Source organism: Panicum virgatum, chromosome 3K, assembly GCF_016808335.1.
Source record: "Panicum virgatum strain AP13 chromosome 3K, P.virgatum_v5, whole genome shotgun sequence".
NCBI lineage: Eukaryota > Viridiplantae > Streptophyta > Magnoliopsida > Poales > Poaceae > Panicum > Panicum virgatum.
Window position 1 is genome coordinate 62,019,854 of NC_053138.1, and position 12,327 is coordinate 62,032,180.

The 12,327-nt window shown below is 47.9% G+C and overlaps 2 pseudogenes across 1 annotated transcript; both read left to right on the top strand.

Annotated features, from left to right (window-relative positions):
- The first annotated feature begins 653 nt into the window (after positions 1-653).
- Positions 654-3,319, top strand: LOC120700136 (annotated as a pseudogene).
- A 4,562-nt stretch (positions 3,320-7,881) lies between these two features.
- On the top strand, positions 7,882-11,122 carry LOC120700137 (annotated as a pseudogene). Its single transcript, XR_005685790.1, has 10 exons — positions 7,882-8,090; positions 8,214-8,493; positions 8,590-8,700; positions 8,909-8,999; positions 9,176-9,244; positions 9,435-9,512; positions 9,912-9,998; positions 10,221-10,271; positions 10,375-10,590; positions 10,714-11,122. The product of XR_005685790.1 is annotated as a protein prenyltransferase alpha subunit repeat-containing protein 1-B-like (transcript).
- Positions 11,123-12,327: the final 1,205 nt, after the last annotated feature.

A 12,327-nucleotide genomic window follows, 5' to 3' on the forward strand; every position in this document is an offset into this window, starting at 1 on the left:
GGACAGGTAGCAAACAGAGTTTGACTGCAATATGAGTAAATCTCAAAACTGACACTAGCACTTTTAACGACAAAACTATAGCATGTAACCAAGAAGCAGACTCTATGGCACTTTCAGAGAAAGTTCGTACTAGAGATGTGTACATCACCACAACTCAGCTTTTGAATCCTACATTTGCACGTCTCAATTTTGGAGTTTTAACAGTTAAGCAATATGTCATTCAGGTCAAAGTCTCAGGGCTAATGTGACCTGATCTGCACTAGTTAATTACCATTCGCAGAAATAATCTGAACTTCCTAGGCCTTTATAAACCATTGTCTAGTCCATCCTAGAATACATAATTTTTTTTCGAGAATACGCAGGAGAGCTGCGTATCATTGCATTAAGAAGAAAAAGATTGTTAAAAGCTTACAACGCGGGTCAAAAGGGGGCGCTCGCACACCTCAACCGAACTGACTATACGGCCCTAGGAAACAACCGAAACACCCGACAGAAACGGGCAACTAGCTAACTAGAGGTGACGCTCCCCCCAAAGACAACTGCTGGGGCCAGCCGATCTAGAATACATAATAATCACACAATAGTAACAAGAGAGCAGTTGAGCACTGGCTTAAAACGATGCCATAGCAAGTATACACCATACCTCTCAAGCCATGAAAGAAGCCTTATTCCTCCTGGTGTTCCTCATGTCACCACTGAGAGTTATATCCACTACCTCTTCCAAGCTCGCCGTATGGCTTCCAGGGTGCCCCCTCAAGTGCGGGAACATCTCCATCCCTTACCCCTTTGGCATTGGTGCTGGCTGTGCCCTCAACCCCTACTTTGCTGTGACCTGCAATGATACCTTTCAGCCGCCACGGCCTATGATTGGTAGCACTTCAACACCCAGAGAGGTAATTGACATCTCCTTGGAGCGTGGCGAGGTGCGCGTTTATGGCCCTGTCAGCTACAGCTGCTTCAAGGCAAACAACACTATATCGGAGAACTACACAGCCGAGTTCAGCCTGGAAGGCACACCATTAATACCCTCGACCACTCAAAACCGCTTCACAGTCATTGGCTGCAGTGCCCTGGGGCTCATTGGAGGCAGCAACCCTGACCCTTATGTGGCTGGATGCTTCTCATACTGCCAAGGTATCAATAATACAGAAGATGGAGCACCGTGCACCGGGATGGGATGCTGTGAAACCAGCATCTCCCCCAACCTTACTGAAATCTCAGCAGTAGTGAGCAACATGAGCTTTTCATGGAGCTTCAACCCATGCTTCTACGCGATGCTTGTCGAAGTTGGGTGGTATAGCTTCAGGAAACAGGACCTTGTTGGGCACCGGTTCATCAACGAAAGAGCTACTAGAGGTGCTCCAGTTGTTAGTGACTGGGCCATTAGAAATGGATCCTGTCCAAAAGAAGGGACAATAGTGCCTAAAGATTATGCTTGTGTCAGTACAAACAGTTACTTATAAGTGCAAGAAATGGGCCAGGGTACCTGTGCAACTGCTCTGAAGGTTATAAAGGCAATCCTTATCTTCGCGAAGGCTGCCAAGGTAATAATTTATTAATTCAAAAGGTTTCTGTAGACTAGGATATGGAAATCAAGATCATAAACTACAGGACAAGTTTAGCCAACACATAATTGTAGACGGCTTGTTCCTTACAATCAGAACACAGGTTTTGTTTCCCTTTTTTGTAATTTCTTAATATATTGAATAACTCACCATCTGACCATTTTTTACTATACGTTAATATGTTTTAACTCTATCCAGATATAGATGAGTGTGAGCTGCGTAAGGAAGACCCGAAGTACAGTGCATTATATCCATGCAAAAATGGTGTCTGTATCAATACTCCAGGAGGTTATATATGCAGATGCAAAATAGGAACAAGATCAGACGGCACAAATTCTGGATGCCGACCTGTGCTTAGTCAATCTGAAAAAGTGGTGGTAGGTAAGAATCCATACCTGAGAGTATATTCCTAAAAAAAAAACCATAGCTCATAAATTTACGTCCATATAAGGTGCTTTTCTAGTCTTATGATGTGTTGAACCTCAAATAAAATAATCGTGCAGGTCTCTGTGTTTCTGCACTTGGTGTGATGCTTTTGGCATGCTTGTTAGTTATGAAATTACAACAGAGAAAGCTCAGGAAAGAGAAGGATGAGTACTTCAAACAAAATGGAGGCCTGAAGTTATATGATGAGATGAGATCAAGGCAAGTTGATACCATTCTTATACTTACGGAGAAAGAGATTAAGAAAGCCACAGACAACTACAGCGTTGATCGTGTTCTGGGATGTGGTGGTCATGGAATGGTATATAGAGGAACTTTAGATAATAATGAAGAAGTTGCCATAAAGAAGTCCAAAACAATAGATGATGACTGCAGAGAAGAATTTGTAAACGAGATAATAATATTGTCACAAATTAACCATAGGAACATAGTGAGGTTACTGGGATGCTGCTTGGAGGTAAATGTGCCAATGTTGGTTTATGAGTTCATTCCCAATGGTACTCTGTTTGAATTCCTTCATGGCAATGATCGCAGATCACCGATCCCTTTGGACTTGAGATTAAAGATTGCTACACAATCAGCAGAAGCTCTTGCCTACATTCATTCATCAACTTCTCGCACAATTCTGCATGGAGATGTCAAATCCCTCAATATACTCCTTGATAATGAATACAACGCAAAAGTGTCAGATTTTGGAGCATCAGCACTGAAGCCCATGGACAAAAATGATTTCATTATGCTTATCCAAGGAACTCTTGGCTATCTCGATCCTGAGACTTTTGTCAGTCACCATCTAACTGACAAGAGTGATGTGTACAGCTTTGGAATTGTTCTTTTAGAGATAGTTACAAGAAAGAGGGCTATATACATCGATAATCTTAATGAAAAGAAATCACTATCTCATACGTTCATACTGATGTTCCACCAAAATAAGCTTTGGGATATGTTGGACTGTGAAATAATAGATGATGAAGTTATGGTAGTACTTGAGAAACTAGCTGAGCTTGTCATCCATTGCCTGAGCCCAAGAGGAGATGAGAGGCCGACAATGAAGGAAGTTGCAGAGCGCCTACAAATGTTGAGGAGACTCCAGATGCATTTAGTAACAAAAACAAAACCTATTAGAGTGCGTTACTCTCATGAAGGACCATCGAGGCCTGTTGCTTCAGATGAGATAAGGCACCAGGGCATGGAGACAACCAAACTAGTGTTTGATGTAGATGCCTGAATATAGTAGAGGCATGGTATTTGGTAGATCACTTATGTTTTGTACTATCATTGTAGGTTTGGACTATGCTATTGTGTGTTTATATGTTTATAACTAGAACAAAATCATAATTTATATACTGTAAGATGGAATGTGTAATCCTAAAATATTGTTCATAAGTGTGAAGTTAACTTGTTCAAGTGTGAGAAAGCTCTAACTTTTCTTTACATTTCTGTCGTGGTGTGGAAAACCACAGCCGGGTGGCGGAATGCACCCGCATAATCCTAAGTGTAGGATGTGCTTGGGGGCAGTCAAGGAATGCTCGATCTAGAGGCGTAAGAACACGGAAGCACACAAGGAATTAGAGTGGTTCGGGTCGTCGGAGCGTAATACCCAACGTCCACTGTGCGATGTATTGCCTGAGCTTGTGTGTAAGCTGGGGGAGGAGCTATGCCTGTCTCTGCATGTGTGAAAACTTGTGGACCCTTGTGTGTCTAGCGGGCGTGCTCTCCCTTTTATATGTTCAAGGGAGCACGTACACTGAGCGGGGCCCCGACAAGTGGGCCCGGCGATATATTTAATATTGTACACAACGGAGCCTTAAATGCTACAGATCCGGAGTTCTTCGTCGTCGGCCTCCGTGCGTACCTTCCGACTGGGTATGGTCTTGAGCCGTCCTGTCGGTGTAGGCAGCTACGAACGTAGAGGGTAGGGTGCAGCGCCGCATTACCCTCTCTGTTCACTGTTGCGGCGTACTGTTACCGAGTTGTCAGAAGTAGGTCATCATGACTTGCCGCCCATGCGTGGCGCTGGGATTTGACCGCACGCCTCGGTAACTCGCGATCCACACTGTGAACTGACAAAAGCTACCCCGTGCCCAGCGGCAGCAGAGCACGCCTCAACCACTCGCACTTAATGTGGGTGGGTGAGGGAGCTTCCAGCGGAAAGCTTGTGCCCGCGCCCGCATATGCGGGACACGTGGGCGAGCTTCCAGCGGAAGGCTTGTGCCCGCGCCCGCGTCTGCGTGACATGTGGCGGCTCCGGACCCCTCCCGAGCGGAGTGCTGAGCCGAGGGCTTGGGGGGTCCGGATAGGCACGTGGAGGTCCCGGACCCGACTGTGGGGGTCCGAATCCACGGCAGAAGACCATGAGCATTTCCATCTCTGGGACACGTGGCGTCACTGGACCTGTCCCTACGTGGTGGAGTAGGTCCGAGGCCGTTGGCCCGGTGAGACGGAGTCGGACCGCTGGGGTCCGGCTGCTCAGGCCCTCAGGGTGTAGTTACGGATAACTACGCGTGTATCAGCCTTGACACAGTAGGAGTGGGTACCCCGGTCTGGGTACACCGTCAGAGGCCCCCGGGCCCACCTGTGGGTAAGGTACGAACCCGCAGGTGAGGCCAGAACCATGTCGGAGTCGTTGGGAACCGCCGTTCTTCCTGCCCTGGATTCTGCTGTCGAGTGCCTGCGTCGCCTGAAGTCCGCCCTCGGCGCACGCCTTGTCGCCAAGGGTCAGGAGCCTGTTCGGATGGTGGCCGAGCAGCCCTGCACATGACGTAGGATCGGCGTTTAGTAACATACCCACGTGGTCCCAAATCCTGTTGGCAGAGGTCCTTTGAGATACGCAGCCAGACCTGTGGAACAGAGCTTAGGAGGCCAGCCCTCAAGCTAGAATGAGATCCGGACCTCTAGGTACGCAGTTCCGGATACTAGGGCACCTGTTACAGAGTGGTGGAGTGCACAGGCTTAGGGTACGGAACCAGTCTAAGCTGCTGCACAGGGCTCCAGACCACCCCCGGGAACAAGTACCTCTTCCCCGAAGCAGGTTCCTAAGGACCCGGACCCCCCTCTAGCAGTGAAGGGGTCCTAAACTGAACCACATGCCGGCCGACTCAATTCGGACACATGAGTGGGAATCGCGCGGGGGTTAGCGCAAACAGAATGCGTAGATTGAAATTGGAATGTAACATCCTTAGAGGCGAACTGAGAATAAATTTTTCCTTTATAACTAGTTGTACATGAGATGTGCGATGTAAGCCAGAACACGGGTTTATGAGGTCGGAGCTGTCCGGACCTCCCGGCCCCCAGTCTTAGGTACTACGGTACTCGCCCTAGGGAGGTAGAGCATGCATGCTTAGGGTACGGAACCAGGCCAAGCGGCTACACGGCTCCGGACCTCCCCGGAGGGTGAGTATGCTCCCCTGAACCTGGTTCGCAGAGGTCCGGACCCCTCCACGGGGGAGGCTCACCGGACTGGACCACACGGAAGTACTACCTAGTTACAAAGGAAAAGGTTTTATTCCCCGCTGGGCATCTAAGGGTAGGACTTACAGAGATGTAGAGTCGAAGGTGCGACCGGAGTCGGCTTAATGCGACCGGTGTGGGTCCCGCACGCCTGCGGTTGAGTTCTGCCCGCAGATCAGCTGTCTGCGCGCTTTCCACTGTAGGAAAGCGCGCAGAGGTTGGTGCACCTCCCTGTTGTCGACGCTGTCCCGACCCAGTCCCCGTGGAGCCGGGTGTGGCCTAGGCCAGGATGATGAGGCGGTCGATGTCGTCGCGCCATTGCCTCATTACGTCCGGCGAGGCCGCCAGATTTGGCGGGTTGCGGAGCAGCTCCCTGGCCGCGGCTAACGGCTCGCTCGGAGCGGCCTGCGTAGGGGCTCTGGGGGCGTGCTCCGCTGCACGCTGCTGCGCGCCGTGGGCAGCAACCCTCGGCGTTGGACGGCGAAAGGCCTGCGGCGCGGGTGTCGCCGTGTCCTCCCCCATCGGGTGGACATGGAACTCGACAATCCGAGTCATGGTGATGCCAAATGGGCGATCAAGCGGAAACCAAGCTAGGCCCCTACCTGGCGCGCTAAATGTTGTGGTGTGGAAAACCACAGCCGGATGGCAGAATGCACCCGCCTAATCCTAAGTGTAGGATGTGCTGGGGGGCAGTCAAGGAATGCTCGATCTAGAGGCGTAAGAACACGAAAGCACACAAGGTTTAAGAGTGGTTCGGGCCGCTGGAGCGTAATACCCTACGTCCACTGTGTGATGTATTGCCTGAGCTTATGTGCAAGATGGGGGAGGAGCTATGCCTGTCTCTACATGTGTGAAAACTTGTGGACCCTTGTGTTCTAGCGGGCGTGCTCTCCCTTTTATATGTCAAAGGGGAGCACGTACACTGAGTGGGGCCCCGACAGGTGGGCCCGGCGATATATTTGATATTGTACACAGCGGAGCCTTAAATGCTACAGATCCGGAGATCTTCGTGGTCGGCCTCCGTGCGTACCTTCCGACTGGGTATGGTCTTGAGCCGTCATGTCGGTGTAGGCAGCTACGAACGTAGAGGGTAGGGTGCAGCGCCGTGTTACCCTCTCTGTTCACTGTTGCGGCGTACTGTTACCGAGTTGTCAGAAGTAGGTCATCATGACTTGCCCATGCGTGGCGCTGGGATTTGACCGCACGCCTCGGTAACTCGCGATCCACACTGTGGACTGACAAAAGCTGCCCCGTGCCCAGCGGCAGCAGAGCACGCCTCAACCACTCGTACTTAATGCGGGTGGGTGAGGGAGCTTCCAACGGAAGGCTTGTGCCCGCGCCCGCACATGCGGGACACGTGGGCGAGCTTCCAGCGGAAAGCTTGCGCCCGCGTCTGTGTGACACGTGGCGGCTCCGGACCCCTCCCGAGCGGACTGCTGAGCCGAGGGCTCGGGTGGTCCGGATAGGCACATGGAGGTCCCGGACCCGACTGTGGGGGTCCGAATCCACGGCAGAAGACCCTTTGCATTTCCATCTCTGGGACACGTGGCGTTACCGGACCTGTCCCTACGTGGTGGAGTAGGTCCGAGGCCGTTGACCCGGTGAGACGGAGTCGGACCGCTGGGGTCCGGCTGCTCAGGCCCTCAGGGCGTAGTTACGGATAACTACGCGCGTATCAGCCTTGACACAGTAGGAGTGGGTACCCCGGTCTGGGTACACCGTCAATTTCGATTAGAACATGCTTTCTCGCTAAAACCAGCATACCAAAAGATTTGATTATTATGGATAGTATGAAATGTATTCGATGTGTTCGAGAAAAACAAAAGATTGGACGAAAGTACTAAGTGCAGATCTCAGGTCTCATCAACAAAGTGGTTTACACTATAGGATGATTGCATCAGTTCTGGATGCATCTATACAACATACAAAGACATATGGGGGCATGGGGAAAATTACAAATGCAGTAAAGTAAATTAAATTCTTGACGAGTAAGCCTCTTTGGCTAATGGTTTTGATGTGTCACGGTATTAATTCCTACAAGATGGCATATATGAACATGCAGTATTTCTTATTAACGATGTATAGAGGCTAGATTCCACAAGAAAACTTGCAATTGCAGCTCATTAACAGTGCCAGGACTGCAAAAGACAGACGCAAGCAAAATAACAGACATAAATGGACAGAGCATCTTGAACTGCACTCAAATTTGTATTGCTATTTTCAAGAAAAATCATGTTCAACAAAACGGATCAAGAAGCATACCTTATCATATATTCAGATCCACCAGCTGTGCAGAATCATCGGACCTGGTTTCGAGCCATCCACTCCCAGAACACAAAAAAGGTACAGAAAATTAAGTACGAATAGCATTGGTGAAATAGTACAAGGTAAGTAAATGTACAATGATCATCCTTAAGACTGCACCCGCACTAGTTCTCATCTGACGAGGGGGGCGCTGCACCTGCGGGGACAGGCGCTGCCCCGACCCAGCGCCTCCCCCGGCCCAATGGAACAAGAAGACGGATCGGCAGCTGCTGCTGCGGAGCAACAGGCGGGCGGAGCAGAGCAGCAGCTCGCAGATCTCGATCTCCTCCACCACTTCAAGCGAGTCCTCCACTCCGACCCCCTCATGTATGTATGTTACCCACCCGGACAGGGCACTGCATCCCCCGCCTCCTCCCCCTCCGTCCACTTCACCGCGCTGGATCTTGGATGACATCTCCTGCCCCGCTTGTGCTCGGGCCGTGTTCGCAGCGATGAGGTGGGTTTCTTGCATCCCACACAGTTCAACTCACTAGGCTGCGGCCAGGACGGCGATTCCGCACCCCCAAGCTCCGGAATTGCAGCGCAGATACTTCTGGTGCCGAGACCACAAGCTTGCCATCTCTGCCGAGATCCTGCCCGAGCTCTACCGCGCCGCCCGCGATGCCTACTGCAGCTCCAGAAACGCTCCACTACCAGCGTCTCATCTGATGAGCCACACCAAGGCGCTTCTCATACTTTGCCCTGACCTGCTTACCGCATGGAACTCCAGGTTTGCATTTTTTTCACGGTTCATTGAATTGACTGCAAGAAGATGGGTAGGGGACACGACTCCATGACCTACCAATGTCTCTCTTCTTTCATGCAGGAAGATGGTTCTGTTGGAGAAATATGATTTCACAAAGATCAAGGATGAGCTGCAACTGTGTGCACTGATCCTTTCCTACTCACCAAAGAACGAGAGCACATGGAGCCATAGGTACACCTCTTGCACATGTAAAATAGTTAAACCAGCCTGCCTGTGAAACTCCTCCAGATAAAGGTTTATGTCCCCTACCTATCTATTTGGAGCTTTATTTCATTTGGCACTAAATTATTGTGCTGGTTTGGATAACAATAAAATAACATAGAGTTTCAAGTTTTTTTCCCCTAGAATATGTAGAGTTTAAATTTACTGTTTGACGCAGGAGGTGGGTGTTAAAACAAGTTGCAGAGCATCATCAAGATATGACAGAGCTTGTAGAGAAGGAATCTGTACTAGTGAAAGAGATAGCAGAGGTTATAACTTACAAATACTTGCTTATTCAAAATTTCAAACTGCCAACAGTGTCAACTTGTCTGAGCTCATCATATTGTAATAGTCCATGTTGTTTGTTATGTAAAAGGTAAAAAGCCTTTTCTACACAAGTAGCTGCAGACAGTATGCAGGAAGATAAATTTTATGCCTTTTGCAGAGGTCAAAGATGAACTACCGTGCCTGGAGACATCGCTGCTGGCTTATTCCTTACATGACAAGGAAACAGGTGCAGATAAATGATTCAGACTGAGTAAAAGTTCATTTTCTCTCATTCTTAATATTGTGACTTCTTAGCACTACCATAAGACCAAAGCTGTAAGCTTGGCAATTAGTCAATCACTTTTACGATGTTAATGAAACCTACAGAATGTCTCCTCGTCAGTTACCATGAAGAGCATTTAATTCTATTTCTGAAGGTGCTGGATGAACTGAAGAAGTCAACAAGATGGAGTGAGTTACATGTTGCTGACAACTGCTGCTTTCACTACCGCAGGGTTAGTAGGTTCCTTATCTGTGTGTTTAGTACTACACAATACTTACATAGCAAATTTGTTTGTTACTTGATGGTTTTCATCTTGACCTGTAGCATCTCTAGAGAGCCTGCACAATAATGTTTGCAAACGAATCTGCAAAGCTTTTGAATGCACAGATACTTACATAGCAAATTTGTTTGTTACTTGATGGTTTTCATCTGGACCTGTAGCATCTCTAGAGAGCCTGCACAATAATGTTTGCAACGAATCTGCAAAGCTTTTGAATGCACACCATGCTTTAGACTGGTTATTTTGAGCTTCGATTTGTCGACAATTTCCAATATTATAGCACACATATCCTGTTTGCGAACCAGTCTGACTGATAGCATATGGACATGCCTTTTTGTTGCACCCATGCAGTCTCTGCTTCTTGCACTACTAGACGTTCGCCTAGAGAACAGAGAGGATTCCCTCAGTTGGGAGTCAGAAACCTACCTGCTCTGGAAGGTATGATGAATTCCATCAAAGCTAATTACTTTTTTGCTACAGTTATTTGTATTCATTTCAGCTATCTTATCCTCTTTTTTCCATTATGCATGTTATACAAAGAAGAAAACAAAGGATGCACACGCACATTATTGTACTTTTACAACACCGGTTTCTCTTTAGGCCATGGTTAGTTGATACATGACCATCTTGTTGCAATGTTGATTGTATATGATCTGACAGGAGGAGCTGAGGTGGAACGAGATGCTGATCAGACGCCACCAAGGGAGAGAGGTTTGGAAATTCTAAATTCGCCTGCTGCTGTTCTTTCAGTTGGTGATTGCAGTAGGTCTAGTGTGTCTTTTCTTATGCTAGTTGTGGTGCTGTATTGCTGCAGTCACTGTGGAACCACCGGCGGTTCCTTTTGCAGTGGTGGATACAGCAATTGCTTGCTGTTGATGAAACCCGCTCCTCAATGACATTCCAGGTGGATCTGTTCATCACCCAGGAGATATGCCTGCTGTCAGAGTGCTTGAATGAGCCTGCAGATGAGTTCGAAGAGTCACGTGTCCAAGCAGAGCTCTCAGCGCTCTACATTCTGTGGATATCAAAGGCAGCCACCACCCCCTTTACCCAGCCTGCTTCTATAGCAACTGTGTATTTGCTAGAATAGATTCATGTGCTGCGAAGGGTTTAAGTTTAACAGGGAAATTGTTGCGTGTTTCGTTGGATGCAGCAAGTTCCGGCTGTGAATGGGAAGCTGAAAGAGAGGCTGCATTCCGTTTCCATTATGGGGCTGAAGGACCTGCTGGTAAGAGCCTGCCGACCGGAGAAGACGAGGCTGTGGATGAATGTGCTCGGTCTGGCCGATCCATTACAATGACGACATGACATTTCTTATTGACATTGAGGGTGTCTGCTGCCTCGAGTCCTCGACTGCCGTTGTAACGAAACACATGTATTGCATTTTGTAACCAAACACACACATGTAGATCTCAACCATTTGGTTCGGGTCCTTTGTAATTGCAAACCAGACTAAACAGGGGGTTGGGATTGCCGGCAACTCGTTACAGGCAAATAGGTGGTGTGATAATGTTAGCAAGGCAAAATTGGGCATTTAAATAAAGAGATAAATTTAACAAACATATTGCATTGGAACATGAGAAGCATGCCAGGCTTCATATGGTAGTGTTTTTTTTTATATGGGAGAGAAAGAGAGAAGAGTTGGGCCGGGCCAAAAGAAAGGGAAGGTGGGCTGCCCAAAGGAGAAAGGAGAAAGAGAGAAAAGGGAAAAAATTTTGAAATAAAGAAACAAGCACATTCATTTGAATTTAAATTTTGGAGAATTTAAATTTATCTGAACTCAACCAATAAAACAATGCAATGCAGCATGAATGCAAGATAAAAAGAACAACCTTATTTCGTTCAGAGGACAACCAATTATTTTTGTTTTTTTAATACTAAATTCTCTGTAAGGAAAATAAATATTGGGAAAATTTTAAAATTATGAGAAAATTGTGGCTTTAATTTTACTTTTAATCACATCCTGAAATCCAACAATTTTAGAGTATGACAGTTATCATGGAATACCTTGCCATTCGGGACATGGTGCAGCCGTTCCAATTCAGCAATGATGAAGACTTTTTTTTTTGGAAATGGTCTTGTGAATTCCTGCGTCCCAAACAGTCCCTTCAAAGATCTCCATCTAAATTTAACGGCCTGTTCTTCTTCCATTTGAAGTTGGCTTTGTCATCTCTCCGGCGAGAAGTTGGGTGCATTTCAGTTGCTGGTAGCCTGCAAGTCTGTAACCCAGTGAAATCTGCTTGACGAACCTGAATAAAAAACAGTGTGATGTGATTTCAGCAGGTACGTGCAGCTTCACATGGACCATGGAGACGGCGTAGATCATGCAGCAATGAACTTGTACACCTTCCTGTTAGTTGGTGCAGCAATTCATCTGGCGTTTCAGCTTCAGCTGGGGCAGAGGAAAGCAGTTCATCTGATAGGCTAGAGCAATAGGCCCGAGATTCAGGTGCCCAGTTGTGCTTCACCCATCTGTTGTTTCTTCTTGCTGTCACGGTAATGGCCTACAGAGTGATGCAAGACATGTTACAGAAAAGAGAGAGAACGAAGGAACTCCGTGGGTCCGGTCACTGCTTATTAGCTTGGGTGGTGCACTCGTGCTTGTCGACGTCGTTGCTGCTACTCCTCACGAACAGTAGAGGAATAATGGTCGCATGTTTTAGCATAGCTCCAGCTCCAAACAAAGATCACCATGGAAATGTGGAACTGGATTCCATTGGATTGATCTTCTGCAAACGGACAAATGCAGACGTTCGTTTTACACAAC